This window comes from Cnephaeus nilssonii, assembly GCF_951640355.1.
Source record: "Cnephaeus nilssonii genome assembly, chromosome: 18".
NCBI classification, from domain to species: domain Eukaryota; kingdom Metazoa; phylum Chordata; class Mammalia; order Chiroptera; family Vespertilionidae; genus Cnephaeus; species Cnephaeus nilssonii.
Window position 1 is genome coordinate 56694025 of NC_137089.1, and position 8738 is coordinate 56702762.

Consider the following 8738-nt stretch of genomic DNA (forward strand, 5'->3'; position numbering starts at 1 on the left):
TTAGTTTGTTTCCATTTTCCTGACCATAATATAATGCCATTATATACTGCCCAAGAGTCTGTAAATATATATATTTTATGTTTTTGTGTCCGCACTGCTTCCTGCATAGCCATATATGCGGCTATAAGTTCTGCATGTTGTGCAGAATTGAACTCACCAGACACAGTCAGAGCTTGTTGTGTCGTGGGAATGAAGGCTGCTGCCCTCCAGATGTTGCGGTCACTGGATACGGGGGCTGATCCGTCTGTAAACCAGGCATTTTTAAAGACAGGGGTGTATTTTGGCCCCTGTATACCTATAGGTGTCTCTATAGGTTCAAACTTGTTGGCACAGGTGGGTGGCTCCACCTCAAGTTTGTTTACCTCCTCGGTGAGGAGGGCTGGTTCTCCGGAGCCGCTGATACAACGCGTGTTTATGTACCACTTCCATGCGAGTACCTTTTCTTCAATTTGGTTACCTGCCAACTCTTCCGCTGACATATTTAACCATGCCTTAAGAGGCAGGGTGCTCCTGACTGTTATTGGCTGTTGTCCTGTCAGAGGTTCTGTGTGTAGCAGTGCTGCATATAAAGTCCAAATCAATTTCTCAAAATATGAGTATTTAAAATGAGAGAATGGAAATTTCTTGGACCAGAATCCTACTGCATTAGCTTATGGTCATCTTTCCCTTTTTTATATAGTCCCCAATTACCATGTTCTGATATAAAAGCAATGTCTAGAATTACCTTGTCACCTGATGGTATATTTTGTAGTTAAGAGGTGGATGTAGTGTTTTAATTGTTGGAAAGCTTCTTCCTGTTCTTTATTCCATTGGAAGTTTACTGCTTTTCTAGTTACTTTGTATATAGGTTTTGCTATGTCTGACAGATATAGTATGTGTTATTTCCAAAACATAAATAATCCCATAACTTGTTGTGCTTCCTTTTTTGATGTGGGGCTTTTAAGTGAGTCTAATTTATTGATGACCTTATTTGGTACTGTTCTTCCTGTAGAATCCCAATGTATTCCTAAAAAGGTTACAGTTGTACCTGCAGGCTGTATCTTGTCAGGATTAATTGTCCATCCATGAGATCTAAGTTCCTTAATGAGGCTATTTAGATCTTTTTGTAAGGTGTCTAGATTATTGTTGTAGAGCAAAATGTCATCTATATATTGGATGATTTTTGAATTGTATTGTTTTGGATCAATATAAGTAGCAAGAATGTTGTGGGCAATGGTGGGAGAATTCTTATATCCTTGGGGCAATCTCGTAAATTGATATTGTTTTCCTTGCCATGCAAAGGTAGTAAATTGCCTGGAAGCTTTATCAATTGGAATTGCAAAGAACATGTCAGATAGATCAATAGCTGCCATAAATTTAGGTGCATCCCCTTGTATTATATTAATCACTTCTGATGCATTTGGCAATATTCCTTCAACTAAAGGTGAGACTTTATTGAGGTTTCTGTAATCAATGGTAATTCTATATGTTCCATTAGGTTTCTTTACTGGCCACACTGGGCTATTGTAAATGTGTGATCTTCATAATTCTATAATTTTTTCATCTAGAAGTTTTTGTATGGCTTTAGTAATGTCTTGGTGTCCTCCCTTCAGTGGATATTGAGGAGTAAATGATGCCTGTGTTGGTGTGGGTAGGATCACAGGGGGAATTTCTACTGCTGCTAAATCTGTCATATATTTTGTGATGGATAATGATTTAATATGTGAGTTATATATTATGGGTATAATATCCATTCCTATTAAGTTAGTTACATTAGGAGCTGTGTAAAATGTAGCTTTAATCTGTCTATTTCTGTACAATATTTTACAGTCTATTGGATTTGCCTTAATAATATTTCCCGTGATTCCTTCAATAGAAATTGTGTTTTCACAGGATTTTGTGGGTATATTATCTATGGCCATTAAAGAGATTTGGGATCCAGTGTCTATTAAAAATGTTTTAGGTAAGATTAAATCATCTCGGGGTTTTATATTGAAAGTAATATATGGCCTGTTATCATTTTCCCTATAGAACTCATCTGCTAGAGCAAGAGAGATTAGTTTCTTCTTATGCCCCCTTGGTTGCCCTTCCATTGGGGGCGGGGGCCTTGGTAGTTTCCCTGTTGTCTGAATGGATTATTTCTGGGTTGTTGTTGAAATGGGTTATTCTTAGATTGGTAAGTGGGGAAGGGGTTTCTGGATTGGGTTTTATTGAATGAATTTCCAGATTGATTTTTTGTAAATGGGTTTTGTGGGGGTCCCCTTTTAAAGAAAGGGTTATTCACCTTCCAGTAAGGTTTTTGCTGTGCTAGGTATGGCTTTGGTTGTGTCCAATTTCTTCCCTTGTTCTGGAAATTATTATTATTTCTATACATATTCTGGGGTCCCCTTATTTCCTTCCTTTTTTCTGTGAAAAAAGAGTAATTTTGTGTTCTCTCCTCCTTTGCTACAAAGGTAAATTTTTTATCTGTAATCATGTCCTGATGGAGGGTGATTTTTTCCTTAATCTCATTTGGGGTTCTTGACCCTGCTAATAAATTTTGCATTTGTATTTTATATCCCTCGGGTGCATTTTTAATTAGACATCTTATGATGCCATCCACATTAGTGGCTTCCCAGGGATTATCTCCATGGTATATTCCATTAAGGATAGTTAATTTCCTCAATTGATGTTGGAGCTGGCCTATATTATTCCATGGTTTTGAAAATTGTGATGAGGAGAAATCTATATGGGGAAAAGACTTTTTCCAAGCCTTAGACACCCAGTGCCATATAGACGCCAGTGCCTGTCTTCCTTGCTGTTCTATGTCTTTTAGTAGTTGTTCTCTTAGTTTTGGGTGTTCTATTGCATCAATTACTTGTGATAATTCATCTGCACTGACCATAAGGGTATGGCCTCCCTTCTCATACAGATGTAGCAACCAATCAATGTCTGTCAGTTCTCCCTTTATTAATAGGCCTCTAAGCTCATTCATTTCTTGTCTAGTGAAGGAGGAAAATTCTACTGTCTCTCCTTCACCTTCTGTTCCTTCCTTCCTAACCACCTTTTTTCTTACTATGGCTGGCTTGCTAGAATATTGTCCTATCACCTTTTGTGCTAATCTTTTGCCTTTATCATTATCTTCCTGAAGATTATGAATTGTATGTAGAAGTATTGGGATCATCTCTTCAGGTGAAGCCCTTTGAATTACTGGTATTAATGTGTCAGGGTTATTGGTTACTTTCTCTCCCAATCTGGGAGTGTATCCGACCTTGCATTTCTCCCTGAGGCTGTCCTCTAGGGTGCGCCATTTACTTGGGCCGGTATGTTAGCTAGTCGTTCTTTATTCCTCCTTAGTTTCTGCCAGAAGCTTCTGAGATTTTCCATTTTAATCTTCCTTCCTATCTTGAAGGCAGTCCGGACAAATTATTATTTTAGGACCTGCTCTTCCAAAGGGATAGATGGCACAAGGGGAAGTTTCCCTCTGGACTTCAGTCAGGTATATATTGCAAAGAAAGAGATAATTGTGAGCCTTTCTTAAGAAATTCAGGATCCTGTTTTGTAATTTATGCTCTGCCATTCATTTATAAAATCTATATTTATATATATATTCCTCTTTCTTTCCTTAATTTGCAATGAGAGAATTATTCCTTCCAGCCACAATTCCTCCGTCCCGTTTATGCCACGGTTGTACTGCCTACGTAAGCTGTCGGTTGGTATAATCCGCCAACTCGGGTCCCTCCACTGATTTCTCAAGCCTAGTTTCCCCTTTCGCGTGTCCTTCCTCTTGGCTGCCTCCACAGCCCCTTGCTTGCGTAAACGGTCGGCAGATATAACCCGTCTGCACGGCTCCGCTTGGGCAGAGAAACTGCTAGGACCCTCCGGCGTTTGCCTTCGGGAGTCAGCCTCTCCTGGGCGTGCCCTTACGGTGGACGACTTTTAGTTTGAAGCAAGCTCAAGGTTTTTCAGAAGTGACACCGATCGGTTCTCTATGCCTGATTACTTTTGGGTTTGGGTGGACGACATTATTTGCTCTTAGCAGGCTGAGCACTTGACGTCAGATTTGGCTAGAAGCTTCCCCTTTTCTCTCTTATTCAAATTGATCTCCGCTATGCCCGGAGCAATTTAGAAAAATTAATTTAGGAAATTTGGTTTCACTTACCCCCTTAATGTCCAATTTTAATTTAGCAACTGCCGACTACGCCAATTGTCCCAATTTCTCCTTCAGGGATGTAAGCACAGGTGACCAAGGGTGCCTCAGCCAGTCTCTAAACTGACACGTACGACCCAAGGTACTTACTTAATATTGACCGAGCATAAATTACACAGGAGACAGACATGCAATGCACGAATCACACACGGTTTATTTACCAGAGTCCTGGTGGTTTCCAGACCTCGGCAGGCCACCCGGGGATCCGCGCCGACAGACACACACACTGGACATTGGACGTTGCAGCTGCGGCTCGGCGTCTTGTTTGAGGCCTCAGTTTCCGGCTCACTGTTCCGACTCACAGTCCATGGCAGAGCTCGGGCAGATGCAGGAAGGGGGGTGGAGAGTGACCATCTGTGGAGGAGCAGAGCAGGCCTCTCTGATCTTCCTCTGGTGCTTCCTCTTTTTATGTGCCTAGATGGGCGTCTTCAGTGTGTCTTATCAGCGGGTCCCAGGAGCCTTGCATATCTAGTTTTACATATGGGGAGCAGATCACTTTATCTATTTTCTACATACAGGCCACTCAGGGGTGTTTAATCAACCTGTTTACATTACATTCAATACTTTTTAACATCATACTTTAATATCACACTGTAATTCCACACTTTGATACTTATTCTATATTATTCTTATCACTATTACTATAACACCAAAGCATTCCAGATTCCCTTTTCACATTTAACTTCCAATGTCTCAATGTTCTGTTTCCAGCAAGCAGAAAGCCAATTGAAAGACATTGTAAGAAAGAGGAGGAACTAAGAGCAAAATAGCAGTAAATTGAACAGAATAGTGAGAGAGCAGGTGGAAAAGAGATCACCATGTTAGGATACAGTAATGAAAGTGTTTCATTCAATGCGGGAAATCCTGTAATAGAGCAGAGAGCACATTTAAGCAGCTTTGGAAACCACGAGAATTCACTCAAAGTAGCATTAAACTGTAAAACAGTTGAGAGAAAGTGCATATAGCTTCTCAAGTTCAGAGAAGAGTGTATAAAGTTGTTTGTACATGTGGTGAAGTCCCATAATAGAGCAGAAGGTCAATTTAAGGACACTGCAAGAAACCAGTAGTAATTCAGAGCAATTAATAATGAATATAAAAGAATTGTGAGAGAACAAGTGGAAAAGACATCAAAATGTAAGTCTATAGTCTAGAAAGGATGTTGTACACTGCAGAAATCCTTGAAATAGAGCAAGTGCACATTAAACCAGTCTTTGAAACCAATAGAATTCACTGCAAAGTAGCATTCAACTGTACAACAGTTGAGAGACAAGTGTATATAGCTTCTCAAGTTCAGAGAATGTTGTGGGGTCGAACCCTGGAGTCAAAAATAAGACCACCGGAGGCTGCTAATTGATTAAAAAAGCAGGCAAGGATTTATTGAAAACTGGCCAGGACGGCCGCGAGGACACCACACGCAGGTGGCCACCCTCACGACCGCGCTGTCCCAGGTGTAGGCAGTCCTTTTAAAGGTCTAAACCACAAGAATTTTCCTTTTTCTAAATGCTAAATTCTAAATTCTAGACATTGGAATGCAGACTTATCTTGTGAAAGCAAATTGTACAAAAGCAGGACTGAGCAGGGTTAATAATCTCTAAAGGTAGTCAACTCCTAGAGCCACTGAGTCAGTGGGAATCAATCTTCTGTGGTTCTGGTCCACAGGCACAGGAAAATAACCTTTGTGAGTTTCCAGGTCTCAATCTGGAGCTGAGGTAACTACCCTATTGTTTAAGCAAGTAAGTGAGTGCAGAAGCCAGAATACCAGGGTTAAAATTTAAACAGCAGTTTTTACCTAAGTATGGTTGCTACCATATTTCATTCCCCACTGGTTTTATGTGCATGAGTCAAATCATGGACTCATTTTACTTGTGTTAAGGGCATTCTCTGTTCTGTTCCTGTTCTCCCGTCCCCTAGCACATCTAGACTTAGTTAGCCCTGGACTTTTTCACTGGCTAGCAAAAATGTTCTTACAGTTACCAAGGCCCCTAGTACCACAGTCCCCATCAGTACTGTCCACACTGAAGTCCAGTTCCCCTCCTGCAGACGTCAAATCTCCTCCTGGCCTGCGTGGAGCCCAGGCTAGGGATCTCACGGGTGAGGCCGCTGGTTGCCAGGATCCAGGCCGTTTCCTGGTGCAGGAGCTGGAATTGGTGTAGCCAGGTCTGGATGCTATCTACTTCAACAGCCGTGGGCGTGCTCAGGATAACAGTGTAGCGTCCCTTTCAGGTTAGGGTGAGTCCTTGGGCAGTGAACTTTACCCACACCGAGTCTTCGGGCTGGAAGGGATGTACAGGGTCCGCGGTGGGCACTGGCAGTGCATCTCGAACAAGCTTATGGGTGGCTCTCTGGGTATACTGCAGAGCCTGTAAGTACTTGAGCAAGGAATGGTTATGAATTCCAGCTTTCATTTTCTACCTGACCCTGGGAAGGATGAGGGGAGGTCTACTATACATGATCTCAAAAAAAAAGGGGGGGGGACCCCTCCCGGTAGGGGGTACACCTGGCCCATAAGAGGGCGAAGGGCAGGAGGTTGGTCCAGTTTTCACCGGTTTCTAGGACAAATTTAGTTAAACTCCTTTTTAGAGTCCTGCTCATGCCTGTCCTAAGGCTTGAGCTATACTTTGAGATACCTTGGCTATAAAGGCAGGCTGTTATCTGATCCTATGACTACTGGCAGCCTGAATTTAGGTATAATCTCCTGGAGTAATATCTTGACTATTATAGAGGCAGTTTCTGTCCTAGTGGGGTATGCTTTAACCCAACCCAAGAAGGTGTCTATGAGAACTAGCAGGTATTTGTACCCTGACGCTAGTGGCTTAATCTCTGTGAAATCCACCTCCTAATGCTCTCCTAGGGAATTTCCCTGGGGCCCAAATTCCCAGGGGGACCCTCTTACCTTGCTTAGCATTTACCTGTGTACAACAGACAGTACTTCTAGTGACTATGCTTTTAATTACCTTATCTAAGCTTGGTAGTACCTGCTTTGAAGAAGTTCAGAAGTCTTGGTGATGCCTAGGTGGGTAGCCTGGTGTAACTGGGCAACTCACGTCCGACCTAGAGCCTCTGGGACCAACAGTCTGTCATCTGGTAGGATCCACCAACCATCTGGTCCTTTGATGGCTTGCTTCTGTTCTGCCAATTCCTCCTCTTATTTGGTGTAAGAGGGGGTCTGCGTAGGTCCAGGTCCGGCAGGGTTACTAAAACTTGTTGCCCCGACCCGCGGGTAAAGTCAACGCGGACCCTAGAGGGGGAGTGGGAATGAAAGGACAAGAGGCACAAGAGATGGAGACATGACAGGCTTTCTGATCAAGTCTCGTTTATTGCAAGGTATACGGGGATAGATATAGTCAGGGAGAGTGAAGGAATTCCTCTAATGATGTCAGCGGGAAGGTAGTTAGGCCGTAAATATCAAGAATAGGTTATCTCAACAGAGAGGTCTTGTTGTGCCCCAGCCGCCAGAATGTCTGCCGCCAAGGTGCCTAAGTAATAACTGTCAAGAGCCCCCTGTTGTGCAAACAATGTTATCTTTGGTCATCCAAATGCAGTTCTGGGAGCACAGTTTCCCACAGGTTACCCTTTTTTATATTATATTGGCCAGGGAACGCTCCTTGAGGGGGCTGTGCCTGTCTTAGGTCAGGAGATCACATATACCCGGCCTACACACCTTACCCGTCATGGGCTGACTGGGCAGCTTTTGGCCCAGCGCCTGTCTTAGGTGGTGTGGAGGTCCCGTTTCAAATTTTGGGTATACTCTCCAGTTGCCCGTCTTTGGCTATCCAGCCCAGCTCACCAAGGGTAGGAAAGAGGAACGTTTACCTTCAGACAGCGTCTGAGTAAGTTCCCATATACGCGTCCCTGTCGGCCATTTCAAGTTTGTGGTAATGGACCTGTAAGGGTTTCATTTGGATGGCTTCTATTTGTTGCTTAAGAAATGCCATGAGTTTGTTGAATAAGAAAGGACCTAGCGATAGTAGGATCAACAGGCCGAGCAGGGGTCCTAATAAGGGAAGGAGATAGGGGAGGAATCCATTCAGCCCACTCCAAAGAGGGTTTTCGAACAGCTCCTTTCGCCTTTTCACCAGGTCTTCTTGTAATTTCTTTATCTTGTCTCGGACGATTCCGGATTTGTTGGCATAGAAGCTACAGCGTTCCTGTAGGGCTAAGCATATCCCTCCCTGTTCTGCTGTGAGTAAGTCTAACCCCCTTCTGTTTTGTAGGACAACCTCAGCCAGTGAATCAATCTGGTCCTGGAGATCATTAATGGTACCAGAGAGAGCTTGGACATCGTCGATCAATTGGTTAGATAATTTTGTATAGGAATGTATTGCTACCCCTAGACCTGCTGTGCCAGAAGCCATAGCTCCAGAGACCCCTAGACCTACAAGTAAGGGGATGAGCTGGATAGCTCGCTTACTGCGTCCAGCAATGTAGTCAAGGCTGGGTAGGGGAATAGGCTCGTCCCGGAATAATATCAATATCGGGGAGAACAATGGCCTGTACGTATAGTCCCGTCCAGTTTGTAGGTAGGGCCGTGAAGGCTATGTTTCCTCCACACACAAACACTTGCCCGGGA